This window comes from Salvia splendens, chromosome 14, assembly GCF_004379255.2.
Source record: "Salvia splendens isolate huo1 chromosome 14, SspV2, whole genome shotgun sequence".
NCBI classification, from domain to species: domain Eukaryota; kingdom Viridiplantae; phylum Streptophyta; class Magnoliopsida; order Lamiales; family Lamiaceae; genus Salvia; species Salvia splendens.
In genome coordinates this window covers 22,600,612-22,622,839 of record NC_056045.1, presented here as the reverse complement: position 1 = coordinate 22,622,839, position 22,228 = coordinate 22,600,612, and the positions used below count along the sequence as shown (strand labels likewise).

At 40.0% G+C, this 22,228-nt stretch overlaps 2 long non-coding RNA genes and 1 pseudogene across 3 annotated transcripts; 1 reads left to right on the top strand and 2 right to left on the bottom strand.

Annotated features, from left to right (window-relative positions):
- Positions 1 to 5,590: 5,590 nt before the first annotated feature.
- On the bottom strand, positions 5,591 to 12,858 carry LOC121765699 (annotated as a pseudogene).
- Positions 8,475 to 10,051, top strand: LOC121764658. Of its 2 annotated transcripts, none has more exons than XR_006042583.1 (3): positions 8,475 to 9,261; positions 9,347 to 9,517; positions 9,635 to 10,051. It is a non-coding gene; the product is annotated as an uncharacterized LOC121764658 (long non-coding RNA). The 2 variants fall into 2 exon arrangements; XR_006042584.1 differs by having other exon boundaries at positions 8,476 to 9,261; positions 9,688 to 10,051.
- An 8,722-nt stretch (positions 12,859 to 21,580) lies between the features above and the next one.
- On the bottom strand, positions 21,581 to 21,965 carry LOC121765283. Its single transcript, XR_006042808.1, has 3 exons — positions 21,931 to 21,965; positions 21,732 to 21,847; positions 21,581 to 21,637 (listed from the first exon to the last, which is right to left on the bottom strand). It is a non-coding gene; the product is annotated as an uncharacterized LOC121765283 (long non-coding RNA).
- Between the last annotated feature and the right edge of the window lie 263 nt (positions 21,966 to 22,228).

Below are 22,228 nucleotides of genomic sequence, written 5' to 3'. Positions count from 1 at the left end.
TCATTTAACTAAAACAAGATGTGCTCATCATGAACCAGAGTAAGACTCATCGGCTAATCATTGATAGAAACTGTTTCACGGCATAGTAAATTAGTAATATATCCACGATTTAGAGCATTCACGGTGGAGGCCAATCGCAAGGGCCGATCGATCAGCCTACCCATCGGCTCTCTAAGGCTCCCATTGTGGAGCAAGGGCCGATGGCCACTCAGCATGGGCTCCTCCCCAAAGACCGATTGATCGGCTAAGCCGATCTCCTATTCTTTTTTTTGGTTTTATTTATTTTTTTCCCCATATATATATGCTCCACTCCCCATTAATTATTCACATTCATCCCATTTCATTTTATCTTACTCTACATTTTACTTCTCTCTAGCCACCATGTTTTCAATATTTTAATTTATCAATATTTTTTATTTGTTTTTTTCTATAATTTTTTTAAATATAGGATGTTTTTTTTAATGGAATTTATTTTTTATTGAGTTGTCTTTATTTCTTGTTATTTTATATCATTTTATTTCACATTAAATTAAAGTGAAAAATATAAAATAGTGATGATGTGGAAATGAGATAGGCTTTGAGATGTGCTTTCATTGCAGGGAAATAAGCTCTGGAATTGGCCTGCTGACATGGCAGGAAAAAATGGAGATAGGTTCCGAGATGTGCTCCGGAGATAGGCCACCATTGTGGATGCTCTTGTAGATAAAGCAAATTGGTGAGTTTTGTTTCTTTAGAAAGTGAGGGGAGGAAAATTGATCACAACTATTGTAAGGAAAACAAGTAGTCGATTTTCCAAATGTGCACAATTATAGGAGTAGTACAATACAAGTGTGCGAGATTCGAGGGATATGCAACACTGACAAAAGCTGTGGAGCATTACAACATGAGAAAATATTGCATAAATCCAAATAACATACTTGAATCGTGTCTCCATCTAGTTATTATTTGAAGTTTGGGTTGGACCATTTCTCTCACAGTTTGTGCATGCACTAACTAAGCAAATATATTAGAGGAAAACTGCTGGATTAAAATGTTTATTAGAGTAGTAAAGCTACATCCTTTTTATAGGATACATTACAATGTGATTGCAGAAATTAAAAACTAGAGGGGGTCGATATTAACAATTTATATCAATCTGTATATATCCCCTTGATTATATCCTTTCCTATCGAAATCGACCACCACTACACTAGCTTAGCATATGCTCTCCACGCGTCTTGAATGTTTAATGCAATAATGTGAAACATAAGGGAGACTTATCCAGACATATACGCATCCCCATAAATTCATCCATATTGTCACAATCTGCAAGAGATTTGTTCAACTATTTTCATTTTGTTTTTATCATCTTAGGCACAGTAGAGAAGTTTTTTTTGCATGTGAGTTCAGATCAGTGATCCTTATTCATTTCATCATTTTCATTGTTTTCACTGCCATAAATGTATGTCCCTTAACATGTCCCATCTAGTACTAAGATGACTAAGCTATATATGTACATAACAAAACTTTGCTCCCTTTTCTTTAAATGGTTGCACATGATGTATGTGTATGATTTCTACTTTTTTTTATATATATATATATATATATATATATAGTCATTAAGCTCACGCTTGATATGATGGAATGGAATAAAGATGAAACGGAATGGAAGTTGGAATGGAATGAGATTGGAATGAAATTTGCATTTTCGTCCATTCCATTATACCAAGCAAATGAATAGAATGGAAGTAGGAATTACATTTCATTCTACTATTTCATTCCATCATACTAAGTAGGGATGTCAATCGGGCTGGCCCACCGGGTTTCGGGCCAACCCTACTCGGGTTGCGGGTCAATCGGGTGCGGGCTAATCGGGTTGAGATTTTTTCGGGTTATAAAAGTTCAACCCTAACCCTAAACGCTCGGGTTTCGGGCTGGCCCATCGGGTTAATCGGGTCGCTACCGATAAAATTAACATGCGATTAATCCAATAAATAATGACGAAAATTAGTTATATTTATAAAATATAAATATTTAGTTATGATAAATTTGAGATTTATACTTAAACTCAAACACAAACATGATCAAATACTAATATTTGAGATTTGTGTAAAATAAAACATAAATTTAAATATTTTAAAGCATGTTTTAAAACATGTTTATAAATTTAAATATTTATTAATGAATTAGAAGTTTCTAATTTATTTATTTATTATTATATTAATAAAAATTTAATATATAATTTATATGTTTAATATAAAATTGAATGTTATTTTTTTAGTTATCTATATTATAAAAATAATCAATGAAATTGTCCAATTCGGAGTCAAACAAATAGAACAATAGAAATTTTATCGGGTTTTCGGGCCAGCCCATCGGGTTTTCGGGCCTGGCCCTAACGGGTTGCGGGTTAATCGGGTGCGGGCTAATCGGGTTGTAATTTTATCGGGCTAGAAAATTTCAACCCTAACCCTATAAATTTGGCGGGTTATTCGGGTCAGCCCACGGGTTGCGGGCTGCATTGACATCCCTAATACTAAGCATAGCCTAAAAGTGTCTCATATTGTCATTTTGGGAATATACCATTAAAAGTTTCATTTCATTTTGATTAGTTTAGTTAAATGGAGTCTACATTTCGACTATTCATTTCATTGGCATTTTATTACAGAAGGATCCAGAATTGTGTTTTTGTATATTGAATTGATTAATACTACTGATTTACATGCCTTTAGTATGCCAATATGTACCACATATAGTATGTTATAATTATGGAATTTAGAATATCCTAGTAGTTAAATCAAATCCTGATTCTCGGTCGATTTATTAATTGTAGGAGATTTCTTTCAAACAAATTTAGAATATCGTATACATGGTAGTAATATTAAATCCTGATTCTCGATCGATTTCTTGATTGTATGAGATTTCTTCCAAACAAAACTAATACCCCCGTCCCAACTTAAGAGTCATGTTTTGCTATTTCCATCCGTCTCAATTTAAGAGTCATATTTCACTTATTATAAATGGTAAGAGCATCTGCAACGGTGGACGGACGGACGGCGTCCGTCCGTGCCAGCGGCACGGAAGAGCTAGTCCGCCGCTGCGCTCGCGCCGCCGGCACGGCGCTGCTCGATGCATCGAGCACGTCCGTGGCAGCGAGCAGGTGACGTGGCGTGCTGCGATTGAGCAACGGCATAGCCGTTGCCTTTGATTTTTTTTTTAAATCGGTTTTTAATTAAAAAACCGATTTTACAAATAAAAAAAATATTTTTCCACTTTCCAAAAAAAATATATCCGTTTTTTACCGTTTTCTAACACTTTTTATTTTTTTTTTTTATTTTTTCCCCCAAAAATACACATTTTCATCTATAAATACTCCCACTTTCACATCCAAAAATTCACACCACATTCTCTCATTTCCATTCTCATCTACATTCTCTCATCTCCACTTCTTCCACCCATACAACATAACAATGTCCGGCCAAGGCGATCACCCTCCGGGCTCCCACGGTTGGAACCCCGATTGGTTTGGTTCACAACCGTTTCATAGTCTGGAAACGGAATATTCGGCCCCTCCTCAAACCCAAACTTCTGGCGTTCCGGGTGGCTACCGGCCATACCCAATCGACGACCAAGATGCCCCCGAATGGCGATACGGGTGGACACCCGAGCCTAGAGTGAGGTCGACCGCCCCCTCCCAAACTCCGACTCCTCCTACTAGCTGTGTCCGCACACCGTACCCGCTGGCGGAGATGGAGCAATTGTTCAAGGCGTATTTGTCAATCTCCGAAGATCCGGAGGTTGGCACGAACCAATCCGGCGATCACTTTTGGTGGCGCATCTGTCGCCGGTACAATGAAAACAGACCGGAGGGAACAATCAAGCGCAACGAGAGTATGGTGCGCAACGCCATCTACCGAGCCAACGAAGAAATTAACAAGTTCCAAGGGTATTACCTCCAGGAAGAGCGGTCGGCGGGGAGCGGCCGGAGCGAGGTCGACATCATCAGTTCCGCCATGTTGACCTACCAATCCATGAACTACAAGGCGTTCAAGTACCTCAACATTTGGCAGGAGACGCGGTCGCATCCGAAGTATAGGGGAGGCGTAACATCCTCCTCTAGCGGCTCCTCCAAACGGTCAAGGTCGGTATCCCTATCCGACTCCGGCTCCGAAGACGTGGTTAGTCAACTCGCCGGAGCTAACTTGGGTAGCCCCGACGCCGGCCTGAGCGGTTCCCAACGCCGACTGCAAGGAAGGAAGAAGGCGGCGGCCAACCTAACAACTTGTTGTGGACCCTTTTGGCCCAACTCAATATGGCCGATAGGTCAACTATGACCCCCTCGCAACTTCGATCGCGCGAGGCCATGATATTGGGCCTCCAAAAACAATTGGGGGTAGTGCCGCCGGATGAGTAGTCTTCCACGGGGATATTTTTAGCTTTAATTATGTAATTTTTAATTTTTAATATTTTAATTATGTAATTTTTAATTTATAGGATTTTAATTATGTAATTTTTATTTTTTAGGATTTTTATTATGTCTTTTTTATTTTATTTGTAATTTGTAATATTATTTCGGTTTTTTTAATGAATTTTAATGTTATGGAAATGTTTTTATTTAAAATGATTTGTGCTCGTCCTTGCGGAAGAGTACAACTGTGGGTGTTGTGCTCTTGCCTAAGACCAAGCAGGAATAGTGGCGCCGGACCCACAACCGTGCTCCTTGGCAAGAGCACGGTTGTGGGTGCTCTAAGTAGGTCACACATTCCACCAACTTATTCCTCTCGCATTTTATTATATAAAAATAATATATAAGAGTGAGAATCATATTCAACTAACTTATTAAATCCATTTTTCTTTATATTTCTTAAAACCCGTGCCCTAACTAATTAGAACTCTTAAGCTAGGATGGAGGGAGTATCAATAGTAAGAATTACATTCCACTGGCTTTTTCCACCAAATTTTTTCATACAGTATCCTTAAAACTTGTATGGAGTGAAAATGAGATTTATTTAATTTTGTACAAGTGAAAATGAGATTTATTTAATTTTGGACGAGCACAAGTTTAAAACTCATTTCTCATGCGTGATGTTGGCAGCTGATTAAGCGAATTCTTTAACGGGAGTTATTTGGTTTATAAAGAAAACTGAATTTACTTCAGTATTCAAAGTTAACAGAACTCACTCGAGTAGTATTTCAACAAAACGTTGGAAAGAAAAAAAAATCGTTATTATCGTTGGAAAGAAAACGTTATTATCGTTGGAAAGAAAAAAAAATCGTTATTTTAATAAGTTGGTAGTGAGTGTATTATGCTTATATAGTACATAAATGCCTAAAATAAAATATACTCCATTTGCTTGGAGAATCAACACTTAATAGAAAAATCCGAAAACAAGCTTTCCATAATGATCTGATCAAACGTGCAATACTCTGATTTCTTAAGTTGACCATATCCTAAACGTTAATCAAGTCCATGTCAAGTAAACTCAGCCGCTAGGACTTCGGACTAAAGTTGGGTGGTCAAGATGCGACGATTTAAGTCATTAATTAATTAAAGACCGATATTACGATGCGCTTTACATCAATTAATTAATTAAGTTACATTACATGAAACGCCACATTATAGAATACTGTATACATATATTCTCCATGTTCGTTGTCTTAACTCATGCGCCGACGCACTCTCACCGCTAGCGGTTCCTTCATCTCACAAGAGAGTCTCAGCTCCTCGGTCAGGTCCACGTCACCCGCCGCCTCAAACTCAAACTCATGCAAAAGCCTCGCCATCCAAAAGCTAACCGCGGTCATGCCCATCGCTTTACCCGGGCACGACCTCCGACCCGACCCGAAAGGCGCGAGCCTCAAATCCGTAATCTCCACGCCCGTGAGGTGCCTCTCGGGCTTGAACCTCATCGGGTCGGGCCAGTTTTCCGGGTCCCGGCTGATCGCCCACACATTAACCATAGCTGTGGTTCCCGCGGGGACACGGTAGCCGTCCACCGTGGAGTCCCTGATAGACAAACGGGACCACGAAAGCAACGGCCCGGGCGGGTGCAGCCTCATGACCTCCTTCACGACTGCCGTTAAGTAAACAAGCTCCGTCAAATCAGACTCCGTCACCGCACGTGTCTTCCCCACGACCGCGTCAAGCTCACGCTGGACACACGACTGAACATCCTTGTGCAGCACCAGTCTCGCCTGTATCCACTCCATCGCCACCGCCACCGTATCACGGATACGTGCATATCTATATGAAGATCCTCATATCTTTATTAATTAGTTAATTAGCGATTTGTCATATCTTTTTCATATATGTTTAGGATATTTTCTTGTTCCTTAAGTTAGGGTATCCACTATTATAAATAGTGGACATTGTTATTCATTTCATTGAATTCAAGAAATATCAAATTATCTTATTTTCCCAATTTTATCGTCTTCTTTAATTTTCTGCAAACCCTAGTTTTGGAGCTGATCCCGGGGAAAGCCCGTGACGTCCAGCTTTATCCTTCCGTCATCGATCTCTCGTCGATGTCGAAACCTTGTTAGGGGATAACACCCTTAACAATTGGCGTTTTCATTGTTGAACTCATGCCGGATTGTCAGTCGTTCGGAGGTCGTACGGAACCCATGTGTTCCTTGCCGGCGGTAACGGACCCGGTGCTGTCGTCGGTCGTCGAATCACCGCCCCTGGACCCAATTAAAGTAATGTTCAAACATATGATGGCAGGTATGGCGAGATTGGAGTCGCGTATGGACGAGTTCTCGTCGTACACAACTCCGATGATTTCCTACCACGAACAGTTGATACGTTTATTATTTACATATATCTTTCATATCTTGCATTATTATTTAGTTGCATTATTTAGTTAGATATTTAGGGAGTGCATATCTTTTTCATATCTTTTGTCTTTCTCATTAAGTTAGTATCCACTATTAGAAATAGTGGACATTGTTATTCATTTCGTTCAATCAAGAAATATCAATTATCCTTCTATTTTATTTTCACGCTTTTATTTCAATTCCGTATTATTCTTGGAGCTGATCCCTGGGAAAGTCCGTGACGTTGTCACGACCACATCTCCCTAGTCAAAGAAAGTGTAGCTATATCGCGACTAAAACTTACTGAAACTGTCTCAACTCATCAAGATGCTTAAATCAAAGGAAACATTGTCTGAAATGTGTTGATGGTACAAATCATACTGAATCAGAGTAGTTATGGAACAATTGTCTTTGCTAAAAGTAAGTTCTAAATTTGCGCAACAGAAGAGTACCAAGACAGATGTATATGTATGAAGACATACTACACCAACTATCTTCCTACTTACTTAGTCTTCTGTCCCAACACCTCCTCGGCTTTGACAACGACCAACCTGCACATTAAGGAAAACAATATGCAGGGCTGAGTACTTGATGCACTCAGTGGGCTCATGCCGAAAACATTTCTCTTTTAGTTGTCAGCCAAGCTGAGTGAACACGAGGTTTTTCTGAAAATAAGTCCCGGTCACTATAACTGTTATTTCTTTCTGAAAATAGACTGCAGACTTTTAAACTTCTGATGATATGCCTTATCAAACTGCGTGATCGGGAATGTGGCCACATTCCACGATCACTGGCGGCCAACCTGGCGCTAGCTCACGACCCCTGGACCGGCCAACCTGGCGCTAGCACACGGTCCCTATGTGTACACTAGCCCGAGTAGGATTTACTGACCTACTGGAACCAGAATTCGATTTAATTGGTTGGCATAGCCAACAGATAGGAAATCATAAAACAAAACATGGCATGACAACTCATTCAAATAATCATGTTTTCACATAAAACACGCTTTAAAAGAAAGAAGAGAAAGTCCACCTCGTTTGTTTAACTTTTTCAAACGGGCGTTTCCTGACTTGAGATTACTCGTCGTGCGACGACGCTCCTTTATAACAAATAATAATACTTAAATTAGGCTTTAAGTAATTATTCATCTTGCATGTATGCATGCATAAGCGTGTGCTTATTATTTTACGTCTTGCTTCTAAATTTAGAAGTCTTAAATCTTTAATTAAATCAACGATTTAATTTATTCGGAGTCTTGTCGAACTGTTCGGGTATAAAAATTTCCTGGATTATTTTCTTTAAGTATTTTGGAAATACTTATTTGGCTAATAAAATTCCCATCTAGTTATTCACTGAGTGCTATTTCAACACGGCTTAATAATTTCTGTTCTTTCGTGGCTTAGGGAAAATTTCTCTTCTTAAATCCTGAATTTATATCGAGCAATGGCCCATCAAAATTAATTATCATGGTCCAATAAATATTAGAACCAAGGCCCAGATTTAGCGGCCCAAATCTTTTATCTCTTTTCTTTTCTCCTCTCTTTTCTTTTAAAAAAAAACAAAGCCCAAAAAATTTTCATCTGATTTCAGTGGCCCAAGTATTTTAATTGAGATGGCCTTATTCAATTAAATTTCGGCCCGTTTCAGATTTTTAAAGAGGAAGGCCCAACTTCAAAGTACCCCTCCCAGCCGTCGGCTTCCCCTCTCTAAATCATTCCTCAATTCCCAACTCAACAACCTTACTGGAGGAGAAAATCAGCGGCTTCCTCCTCCTCGGCGGAAATCGCCGACTTCCCCGGCGATTTCGTCGCCCAACTCCCGTTTCCCACCGCCGTCTCCTCCGGCGTCTCTCTCTCTTCTCTATTTCTCATTTCTTTTGCGAAAATTAGAAGATCCCCAAATTTCAAATTCTGAAATTTCCAAATTGAACGAAGGCAGTGGCGGTTTCTCCTCCGCTTCGTTCACAGCTCTCTCTCCGTTCACCTCCGCTGCTGTCCGAGCGTGATTCGAGGCGCGCCACCACCGCCTCGCGCTATGCTCCAGCGGCGTGGCAGCCTCCTCGCGATTAAGCTAAGTCTCGGTTTAAATTCTAAATTTCAGTCTTAGACTAGATTCTCAGTTTGAGCATGTGGCAGAACGAACAATCTGGACTTTTGGATTACAGTTTTTTGGGCTTAATTTTGATGGTGAGGGGTAAAATTGATGCTTTCTATATTTTTTTGGTTCCTACATGATGTCAACGAGAAGACTTGGGTGGAGAGCATGGTTACCTGTTGTGGTGTTATGGAAAAAGCTCCCCCTTGCTGCCTAGTTCTCGGCTCCTCACGGAATAGGAGTATGCTGATTTCTTTGATGTGGTGGAAGGATGTTCGATGTGTATGAGAGAGGGGTTTTGGAGGTGGTGCGGGGGTTCTTATAGGAAGAAAGGGTGTACTCGTGGGGTTTTAATTGGCTGCTGCATTCTTGGTACACCTTGCAGCACTTTAACTGCATTTGGATTCTTGTTGGGGTGTAGTACTTGGTTCACCTTGGCTTTCGGTTGGTGTGGCAGGTGCACAAAGATGGCAGAGGAGGGTACTGCAACTCTCGGCAGTAGCAGGCGCCACCAAGGCTGTGCAGTGGCTAACATCTGAGGTCCATTTCAGCTGGAAAGGGGCTGATAATGCATCTTTCGGTTAAAGCTGGGGTGCAGGGCTTGTTGCCACTCATCTTTCCTATTTTGGTACTAACTTGTTCTTCATTTAGAAAGTAGACTTGCCTCTTACTTTTACCATCTTGTTTGTCATCGTTGGTAGTTCCAAGACTCGTTTATTCTCACCTACACCTTTGTATTTTGCAGCGACGTGGTATCCAAGACTCGTTTATTCTCACCTACACCTTTGTATTTTGCAGCGACGCACCACGCTAGTTAACGGAAATTCTGCCCTTCGCGACACGGCTCGTGGCCTTTGGCCCAACGGCCGATCGAGACACGGCTTGGCGTGGCTTAGCCCGATAAGATGGGCTATTGCTTATCTCTTTTTTAAGACCTCATACTTCTCTATTTGTGACTTAAACTCTTCGTGTATTGCATTGTAGTTAGTTTGCGACGAACTTATGTTCTACATTTTCTTTCTTGTACTAAATCAACACGTTTACTGTGGAAAAAGAAAAATAGCGTGCGCACTTCTTTTTCCCTGTTATTTTCTTTATTTTCATCGTCAATATTTGTAATCCCCGAGTTAAAATGGAAATTTTGAATATCGTGTTTTGTTTACTCCAGAATAAATACTCTTTCATTCTCTTTATTTAAATTTTAGTCAAAATTCCGAGAATTCAGACCGACCGCTCGTCGTCGCCGGAATCTTGTTAAGGGAGTGCACCCTTAACAATTGGTGCTTTCATTGTCATACTCATGGCTCGTTACACCACCGAGGATATCGTTTCCCTATGTGATCGGATGACGGCTTTCTGCATTAGATTAAACATGAGATTGGATGCGATGGAAGAACTTGAGCAGCCCGTATATCATCCCCTGCTCCATCCGATCAGAGAGTTCGATCAACAGCCATCATATCCACATCCATAGGATGGGCGACTCCACCCACAATACCATCCCTACCAAGCCTGTCAGCCCACTTTTTGAGACCCGCCATGGCTGCGCCAAGAAACTGCGTATCAGCAACCATCGTCCTATGGGCCAGATTTGTACTCGCCACCACCGCCCTCTTGTTGGGACCCGCCAAGGTTGTGCACGCAGCAGGGATACTCACCATATGATCAGCCTTATCAACCGCCTCAGCAGCCACACCACACCGCGCTCAGACAACCCACTTGTTAGGATACGTGGCCTATCCGGTAACAACAGCTCGGATTTTAGCTATACGATCTGCCCTAAGCTCAACATACTTATTGTTGGGAACCACCACTAACAGCAACCATCGCTGCAAACCAGCCCCACCAAGACTACCAGCAGCCACCACCACTATCGCGATCAGATTGCCCGCCACGACAGCCAAGTCTAGCACCGCCTTTTGAGCTGCCGCCACTGCCAATGACAGCGCCACCATTGGCCTCTGATCTGCCTCAACAAGCTGCAATTTCGAGCTCAATAAAGGAGTTAGAAACAAATATGCATGAATGTGAAGAGAGAACGGAGATTCAAGTCCATGTTGATGAGCACAAGGCTGCATCAGAGACAATAAAGCATGAGCTTGAAGTAGGAATAGAAGATAGGAGAAGGTTGTTTACGGATGAGCTTGGAGTAGAATCTGAAGAATTGGTTCAGAAAGGAGGTGTTGAACTAGGTGCATTTGTTGGAGATGAAGTTGCATATGTCATTCCAAAAGGTTTGACGAAAATTGTCGTTCTCTATGTAGATATGCATGTCGGTGATGTTGCAAGTATGAAACATCAATCAACATCGCTCGACGCTGATGCACGGTTGATCCCTCCGCGCATTGACACACATTGTTTGAGTATTCTTGAACGCGTTGACATGCTCCTCGTTGTAGCCCTGGAATATCATAACCACAATATTGCTTCGAAGTCTGCCGTGGCTCGTATCCAACACGGTCCTCCATTGGTGATTTTGGAGGGATATGATGAAGGAAGTTGCATATTTATTTTGTGTGCGTTTGATCCAGGAGGGGGGAGCTCGCCAAAGCTTATGTTCGCGTCGCTCTTCGTTGTGTCGTGGTTCCCACCTTGAGGACAAGGTGGATTTTAACCGCGGGGGGTTGATACGTTTATTATGTATATATCTTTCATATCTTGCATTATTATTTAGTTGCATTATTTAGTTAGATATTTAGGGAGTGCATATCCTTTTCATATCTTCTGTCTTGCTCATATACTGGACATTGTTATTCATTTCAATCAATCCAGAAATATCAATTATCCTTCTATTTTATTTTCAAGCTTTTATTTCAATTCCGTATTGTTCTTAGAGCTGATCCCGGGGAAAGCCCGTGACGTCCACCTTCATCCTTCTGTTGACGACCGCTCGTCGTCGCCGGAATCTTGTTAAGGGAGTGCACCCTTAACTGTCCGTCCCTCTAAATTTCATCTCCTGCGCTCGTAATAAAAATTATACAGTAACTAATTTCAATTTTTAGACCATAGACATACAAGTTAATGCTGCTTACCCATAATAGCGAGATCATGTCGGATTCCGACAGGCGGTCGGGCCCTTTTAGAGACAGCAACACGTCCACGAAATCAAGACCGGTGGTGTCTCGCTCGGCCATGATCCTGCCGACGATCCGGTTCACCCGGGGCACCATCCGGGCGCACCTGGACCGGATTTTCTGAACGTCGAAATGGGCTAAAAAGGAGAAGTGGTCGGACCAGTTGAGCTGGCCTAGCAAATCGTATCCTTCCTATACCAAATCCCTCAACTCGACCGTCTCTGGATTGGCAGAATCAAGCACGTACCTCCGTCCAAACACGGCGTACATCATGTTGTTAAGCGAGACCAGCTTCAACACATTCCTCACGCAGACAGGCTGACCGTCTGAGCAATCCAGAGCCGCGGCCATCTGATTCGCTAATTCAAGGCGTTGGTGCGCGGAGGCCTTGAGCTGCTTGGGGCAGAAGAGGTGAGCGGAGGCGATTCGGCGGAGCGTAGTCCAGTAGAGGCCGTAGGGAGCGAAGCTCATAGAGCGGCTGAACATGAGCTCGTAGGCCGATTCCTTAGCCGGGCGGTCCACGAAAGATGAGCCGTTCAAGATTTCGCGGGCCACCTCGGGGTTGCACGTGACAATCGCACGTGTCTCCTCGAGGCTGAAAGCCATGAGGCGCTTGGCTCCGCAGGATTCAGCTGCAGAGGCTAGCTTGTGGTGGGACAAGCCGGCCATGAGATGAATGCTGCCAACAACAGGGACTCCCCTCGGGCCGGGAATGGCCCGATGGAAGGAAAACAGCTTCGTCCACCTATAGCGGCCCCAAGCGGAGCTGCCGGGGTGAGCCCAGAAGATCATGTTGAGGAGTAGCCATGAAGATTATGGTGTGTGAAGGAGAAAGAGATTTGCATTTCGAAGCGAGAGCCACGAGCCAGAGGTTGTCGACATGTGGTTTCATCATGTTTATGTTTGGTGTATGTGGGAGAGAATATTCAAGGATGGAGGGAAGTTTGGTTGCTTTTCAGGCTTGCTATTGGCAACTGGTTTATATAGGAAGCGAAGCTGTCGAATTTACTGTTGAATTAACTATAATTATGGTCATGCTTGGTACTCTCTCCCTCCGTATACGAAAAATAGAGCATATTTGTCATTTTTGGTTGTCCACGAAAAATAGAGCACATTTATAAAATGAAAGTTTTCAACAACTTTTCTCTTGATTTTTTCTCATCTCTTTTATTTTACCAATTTCACATTAAAACCCGTGTCACTCACAATGTGTCCTATTTTTCGTGGATGGAGAGAGTATAATTGAATAAAAAGGAAATAAGAAATGAAGATGAGAATTGAATGAGAATTAGAATGGAGTTACATATCATTTCATTCTTGTATTAGATAAGTAAGAAACACAAAGGGAATAAAATTGATATTCTTTCATTCATTTCATTCATATTCTTGCTAATATAGGAATGAAATAAAACTAAATAAGTAGTACTATTTCCATCCCAACTAAGATAACACACTTTCCTTTTCAGTTTGTGCCATTAAGATGATACATTTATATTTTTGGAAACTTTATCCTTTAATTAATATAATCAACCACTTGTTCTCTCTACAATTATATATTCAACTCTTTTTCTCTCCATTAATTTGAAAAATCAATTTTTTAAAATATTTTCTTACCTTCATTCTTCAATATTTTCAACATCTTCTTCTTCCATTTATTTTTACAAATCCTAATTATGAAATTTTGATGGCTATAATTCCGATGGACTGAATGTGGATTAAAACAATCCACTCTTATTTCAAAATATTCAAACCGATTTACCTTTCGGCCTAACTAAGTCCCAACCAACCCAAGTGGCTTCTCAGAGAAGGCAGACCACCACAAACAAGGGAGTCGAGCTTGTTTAGAGAGACCACGCAGGTGAGAGTGTTGGTGAGTAGAAGCCACCTGATAGGACAAAAGATGGCCAAATGCAAGGGGGAGGGAAAGGGGGTGGCTTCAAGCGATACGATGTCGGAAAAATGGGCGGCATTACAGCAAAAATGGAAGTAGCAAACGAGAATCCTTTTTTGAGTTTGTATTTAAGCAGACACAAGTCTACCATGTGCAACGAAAAAAATGAATTGTGCAACACTTTTTTACACGTCTTGGGAAGAAAATGTGCTTAAGTTTATTCATTAGTATAATAATCTAATTTTATTATATAATTTTTTTAATATGTTACTTTTAATATTAATAAAAATAATATTTTTTTAAATACTATGTAAATTTAATTACAATATATATAGTTGCAAAATGCAAAATAAGAAAGATTTGAAAAATTAAGTAATTTGGAAAATGAATAGTAGTAGTAGTAGGTACTCTCTAGTGCTCCAATAGTTGCGGCGTTAGAAAATATTCACTAGTCCATCCATACCAAATGGCACTATGAGTTGGTGTGTCCAACTTATCATTTTTTGACAAAAGGAAAAACTACATCCAATTAGACAAGCACTTTTTCTGGAAAATTGCATAAAAGTAGTATAGTATTTATATATGGAAATTACCACATGTTTTTCACCTCCCATATAATATATATGCATAATATAACAATAATATTTTTATGTGTACTCTTCATTTTTGGCGTAAAATAAATATAGTTATACAATGCACTTTGTTATATTTATTTGAAATTTTATGGGTATAGTTTTCTTTTCTTATTTAATTATGTATATAACCATAAATTAAACTGAAAAATCTACACAAATAAAATGCATGATCATAATTTAAATTTTTATTAGCCTATTAATTAATTTATTTTTCTTGGTAGCATGTCAAAAATAAAGAAATTTTTAAAATAAGAAGATTTAAATCAAAGATTATTCATTTTATATTCTTTTAAACAAAAGAGTTAGAAAATTAGTTGATTTTAAATTTAATGAAAGATTATCAACTTATTAATCCGTACATTTAAATTGACATTTGGATATTAATTATCTATTAATATGATAATTAACATTCACATAACATAATATTAATATATGCAATCTTCTAAGTGAACTTCGCTTTTAATATTCTAATTTTTGTTTTATTTTATTATTGCACATACATGATACTAATTTAAAGAAAGTTACCACAAAATAAGCATGCATTATTAGTCGAAATACAGTTAGATAATTTCCATATATAAATACCTATTAAGCTACTTTTCCTAAATAATGATTGCCTAATTGGATGTAGATTTTTCCATTTGTCAAAGAATGATTAGTTGGACACACCAACTCATAGTACTATTTGGTATGGAAGAACTAGTGAATATTTTCTGCTTAGGGCGTGGGTGTAAGAGAGTGCTTGCGTAAGAATAAATGTGGGATCTTTGAATCATTACGGATATAAGAAATGAAAAATTGCTATTTAAATCATACTCCCTCTGTCCGCTATTAGAAGTCACATTGACTTTTCTGCATTCGTTTTACAAAAATAATGGTAATAAATAGTTTAAGTAAAGAAATTGTAAAGTAAGAGAGAGAATAACGCAGAGATGAGTAATGGCGGAAGGAGGGAGTAATTTTTTGGTTATTTATAGTTTATCCCATAAATTTTAAAAATAGTTAATCAAACACAATTTTAATTTTATATATTTATGTCCCATACAATTAAAATTTGATGAAATATGTGGTTACTTTTGTACTGTTCATCATTTTATCTTCACGAATTACCCCCTCCGTCCCCAAAGAATATGCATTTTGGGTTCGGCACATGTTTTAATGTAAAATTGGTAAAGTAATAGAGATGTAGAGAGAAAGTAATTAAAGTATTATTAGTGGAAAATGGGTCACACCTCATTAGAGAGAAAAGACGTTCCAAAATTGGAAAATACATATTCTTGTGGGACAGATGGAGTACAATATAATCATCTAAAATCGACCATCATAATATGAAGTAATGCTAAACTTACCCAGAAGTTAACCAAAAATTATGATTTAAATGACAAATTTCATCCAAATTTTAATTGTATATGCAAACCGTATGATTTATTAGTTAATTTTATAAGTTATGGATCGACCAGAAGTCAACCAAAAGTTATGATATACAGTAAATTACAATTTTCTTAATACTACAAACTTTGCTAACATTTTTTTAGGACTAGAGTTTTTAATATACTACTCCTATGTTTAAACAATGCTCCTTCCATCTATGAAATATTGTCCACATTTTTATTTTGGATTGTTCACAAAATATTGTACACATTCACTTCTTTCATTTTAGGTAAGCGGGCCTTATACTCAATTAATACTTTACACTCACATTTCACTATAAAGTGAACTGCACCAAATATCTCTAACTTTTTGACTTGTTGCACCAGTGACCCCTAACAAAAAAAATATAGCGCCAGAAGACCCTAACGTTAAATATAATCACGAATCATGTTTTTTCGGACCAAAACACCCTCAGGTCCTACAAGGCTATTTTTGTCACTACATTATATTGCTGACATGTGATTTCTGCCACATTTCTGTCAGAAACTTATTACGTAATTTTCTAATAAATTCTGATACTGCATACGTAATTAAAATTTGGTATCATTTAATTAAATGTGACATATTTTTTATTTTATGTATTATTGATTCGGATTTTATTGCATAAATAACTTCACTTTTCCATATTTTTTTTCTCAATGAATTTCCAACATGATATAACTAGTATATTGTTACCACTAACTAGAAATAGAGGGATATAATAATATTTTTTGGTACAAATATTGACAAAACTTTAATATCGTATGAAGTATCAGGACTTATTAGGAAATCACATAAGAAACAGCCGACAGAAATGTGACAGAATTCATATGTCAGCGAATTTAGGGATTGCCAATAATGACCTTCAAGCTATTTGGCATTTTCGTCCGAAAAGTGACTAAAAAAACTCCATTCGTGATTATATTTAACATTAGGGTCTTCCGGTGCCATTTTTTGTTATGGGTCATTAGTGTAAGAAGTCAAAAAATTGGGGATATTTGGTGAAGTTCACTCTTCACTATAAAACTTATAAGTACAATATATAAAAGTTGGGGTCTATACTCCATTAACATTTTCCACCTAATTTCCTTCATATTTCTTAAAACTCGTACCGATTAATGGTGAATAATATTTTATGGACGGAGGGAGTATAAAATAAATTAATCGATTATAGGTTGAGTTGTGAAGTCTGGAAAGTCGATATAACTGGACGTATTTTAGTTTGGGGTTGGAGTATATGTCTACGCTCTCATCGTAAATAGTTGTTCCAAACAAGAACTGAATAACTAATTCCAAACAAGAATTGAATACTTAATTCCCACGTTTTTTTTCTGCTTTCAAATTTTTTGTGTTACATTTTAAAATTTAAGATCGGTGGTTCCAAAATTGTATACATACTGAAAAATAAGTGTGATGGTGGAGCAGCGCCGCCAGAGACACCAATAAGTTTGATGGTGGAGCAGCGCGTGGAGGCACTCACCAATGGGAATTGATAGCGTGCTGCTTCAGCGCAAACCCATTAATTAATGCGCTTAAGGCCATCCGCAAAGCGTCTCGTTGTCATCTCTATCTCGTCTCGGCGAGACGAGATGACATCGAGACGGCGTTGCAGCCCCGCTTCTCGTCCCGGTCTAGGCGAGCGTCTCGTCCCAAAGAGACGGTTGGCGAGCGCTGGCGCTAGGCGTGACGCCCGCTCGCCGGTCCGGAGTGGGCGTCGGCACGCTGACGCAATAAATTATTTTTTTTAAAATTTGATTTTAATAAAAAAAATTAAAAAACGGTCATATCACCGTTCAACGGTTATTTTTTTTATTTTCTTATTTTTTTAATCTATAAATACTCATCTTTCATCCTCATTATACACACAAACACACATCTATTCTTCTCAAATCAACTTCATTTCCTCTCCAATTTTCATCTCACCTCTCCAATTTTCATCACAAAATGTCCGGCGATGGAAACTCTGGCAGCTCCGGCGGCTTTGACATAAACGCGTTTGGCGACTGGGGGTATGTACAATGTCTTGGGTGGTTCCGGTTCCGGTTCCGGTTCGTCGACGCCGGGCACCCAAAGCTCGTCGACGCCGGCGGCGTACCAAGCACCCCCATTTTGATGTGGATGCATACGCTCGTCCCTCCGCCCCGAGGTATTCGCAGGGATTATCCTAAATTAGGCAGGATTATCCGGATGAACCCAATCCGGAAGGAGGAAGAAGCGGTGGAAACTCCAGGGCTCGCGCATTCGACGCTGCGGAGGAAGAGGAGGAGGATGTAGGTCGTCATTCATACAGTCGCAAGGACACGATGGCCCTGTACAACGCCTGGGTCAGCGTCTCGTACGATCCCATCGTCGGAAATCAACAAACCCGGAAGTGTTTTTGGGAAAAGGTCACCGACGCCTACAACGAGATTAAGCCAAAGGGGTCCCGCCGCCGCACATTGAAGATGCTCCGCAGTAGTTTTGACCGAGTTGACAGAGAAGTCAAAAAAATTTACGGGATCTACAAGAATGAAGCGGCGAATTACTAAAGCGGAGCCGACATTCTGAGAGCGGCTTTGCGAGTTTTTTTTTACGACAACGGCAAAGAATTCAAACATGTCGATGTTTGGGAGATGGTCAGAGACGAGGAAAGGTGGGCAAGCGGTATCCAGTCCAGCACAAGCTCGACCTCGAAACGCACGAAGCACACGGCGGGTTGCCAATACTCGTCTAGTGAGGGCAGTTCAGGCAGCGCCGCACAAGAGTTTGCCTCACAGGAGGTTGAGGGTACGGCCACCGATGCAGGGGGTCCTCCCTTGGGAACCGTCGGCCGCAAGGGATCAAGGCGGCGAAGGCGGCTAGAGGGAGGAGGGGCCGAGGTGAATCAAGCCAGGCGGGCTCGGGCTCGAACAACTTAATGTCCATGTACTTGGTCGCCACGATGGCTGACTTTTCCCGCATGACGCCTCCCCAATATCAAGCCCATCTTGCCAGAATTGAGTATCTGACATTTCCCACGATGGCTGACATTTCCATGTAATTTTTAATTTCTAGTATATTAAATTATGTGTTTTTTATTTATTTTTTTAGATTTTAATTATGTGTTTTTTTATTTTTTTAGGATTTTAAATTGTAATTTTATTTTATTTAATAAAGTGTTTTTATTAATTGAATTTGTTGGAAATAAAAATAAAAAATGAAATTGAATGAATAGTTAAGGGATGAGATAGTTAAGAGATGGAGAGTTGTAGGTCTTGTCTCTTAGTTAAGAGATGAGATGAATAGTCCAGTGGACCCATGAATAGTGAAGAGATGAGACGATTAAGAGACGGATAAGAGACAACGTTGCGGATGACCTAAGGGAGTAGATGCTAAACCCATTAATTAATTAAAACCTTATTAGAGCATCCGCAATGGGGCGGACGATAGGCCACCCGATGCCTCGGGCGCGCCATCGTCCGCGCCCTATAAATCGTCCGTGGACGATACGCGGACGATATGGCATCGTTCGCGCCATCGTCCGCCCATTGTGGGCAACGCGAACGATGGCGCGGACGATGCAACGCGTTTTTGTTTTGTTTTTTTTTATTCCGAAAAATTTATTTATATAAATACAACGCCCTCATGCAATGTCAGGACCCGGCCAAAGCCGAATACCTCCACGGGATGATCGACGAGCTGCGCCGCAAGTTGGGACTTTTGTAGAGTAGTCAACTTTTTTTCATTTCTAACACGTGTAAAACTTTTTTTAATCAGTGTAGGATTTGCCGTTTTTAATTAATCGTGGTATTTTTTAATTATTTTGCATTGACATATTTGAAAACATTTAAATTAATTAACAAAACAATAGTGAAACCTATAGGGCGGCTTATAGGCACCCCACCACAGGTGTAAGGGTAGGAGGATAAAATGCTGACGTGGCGGTGCATAGAGCGGGCTTTAGAGCGTCACTTAGGGCACCCCACTGCTAATGCTCTTAGTACTCCTCTTATCATACTTTTCTTTTTAATTCGTCCCATCTTAAGATCTCACATTTTCTTTTCAAAAAAAGTTTTCTATCATATTAATATAAATATACTATTTTTTCTCTCTCCATCTAATACACAAAATAACATATCCTAAAATTTCGTGATACTTCTCAAATATGCCATCTATTATGATAAGGAGAGAGTATATATATGTTAATACTGTGATGTTGAGTTCATTGTATTGTAAGGATTCTTTGTTGTAAGGATTTTTATTGAACAGCACCTAATTAGGTATTAACACATCCACGAGGTCTTTCTTCTTTTGTGCTAAGAGAGTAATGGAATTCCAATTTAATGAAGGAGAATAGATTCATTCTAATTGAGGGAGTGACGCATAATGATTGTGCGTCGTTCTTAATGAAACGCATAACCATTATGCGTCGTTAAGTAATGACGCATAAGGATTATGCGTCGCTTAACGACGCATAAGGGTTGTGCGTCGCTCATGAACGACGCACATTGGTTATGCGTCGTTAAGGCGGCTTTTATCTGCCTCCAGTCACACGCAGATCACAGAACGCACCTTCATACACTTTCAATTCCTCTATCTCGGCGATTTCCGGCGTTTTCTGGCAATTTCTCCGGCGATTTCTCCATAAGATCCGGTAATTTGTTCATCAATTTAGCTACATTCATCATTATTCATGTTTATTGTGCTTTCATTTGTTAGTTTTACCCAATTTATACAAATTAGGGCTTGTAGGAAAATGTCCATAATTGTCGTTGGTTTATATGTTTTTGATGCAGAAATCATGCAAGTATTTGTGAGTTTGTATTGGGGTGGTAGAGTAGTTCAACTACCACATATGGGTATTGGTTATGACCCACCTCGTGCGAGGAGCTCCATTATATTAAATTCATGTGTTTCCTATTATGAGTTGGTAGCAATGATTTGTGATGCGATGGGAATAGATATGAACCAACACACAATTGAATTATTATGGAGACAATGTATAGTCTATGGTTCCGGTATGAGTTATACATGTTCTGTGATTCGCAATGATGATAGTGTAATGTTTATGTTCAACAATGCTCAAAATTCAAGTGGGTGTATTGAATTATTTGTTGAGTATTCACCTGTGAGGAGTGAAGAAATCCCACCAGTTGTTGATTATGGTATTGGAGCATCTGCGAGGTTTGAACAAATGAGTTTTGAGTGTGGTATTGGATCATCTGCGAGGGTGGACCAAATGAATGAGCAGAGAGATGTTGTAGATGTTGTAGATGTTGTAGATGTTGCTGATGTTGGTGTTGGATTGAATGATGAGGTAGATGATGCAGATGATCTTGATGAGCCAAGGCCACTATCCGAGACAGAGCCAGACCCCGATCTCAGTGATGGTGATGGTGCTGATGATGTCGGTGCTAGTTCTGATGATGAGATAGTACCATGTAAACCTGTTATGCAAGGTGAACAACCACTTCCGGAATACAATCCTAATGGGTTTAGATTCTTTCGTGAATTACCAAGTCGTCCTTCTGGAGTATCGGATGATGTGGGAGGTAATGAACACAGCCTTTTGTATTGGAATGAGAATGAGCCGCATCGGATTGTGTTGGGAACAAAATTTGATTCCAAGCTACACGTGAAAACTGCTATAACTATGTGGAGTTTATGGAATGAAAAACAGTTTAAGGTTGTCGAGAGCAAATTAAGAAGGTGGCATGCTGTATGCAAATTTCCAGCAGGAACGACAGTCACAGGGGCAGGCATCATCAGCACCACCGATGCTGAAAAGGCGAGGGAATGTAAGTGGGAGGTTTCAGTTACACAAAGGTCGCATGACGATATGTGGGAAGTTAGGAAGTGGAAGAATCGACATACCTGTATAGGCCATCGTGCTAATAGAGATCATGCTAACTTTTCAGCCCCAATGATAGCTCTGTTGATTCGACATCATGTGCGACAATGTGCCGATTTCAAGGTCTTCTCAATAATAGCTGATATTCAAGACAGATTTGGTGTGTTAATCAGTTATAAGAAGGCGTGGTATGCAAAGAGAAAGGCTATAGAGTTTGTATACGGTGGATGGGAGGAGTCGTTTAGGCAGTTGCCAAGCTACATGTTTGAACTCCAGTCACAGAATATGGGCACAATTGTTGAGTGGAAGCATAACGATCTGTTGAGTCAGAGGCGTACAATGGTGTTCAACTATGTTTTCTGGGCATTTGGGCCTGCAATACATGCGTTCCAGAAGGCCGCACCGGTGTTAACAGTGGACGGGACTCACCTTCGAGGAAGATTTAAAGGTAAGTTGCTTGTTGCTTGTGGTTTTGATGCTAACAAGACATGCTTGCCTATTGCATATGCTGTGGTGGATG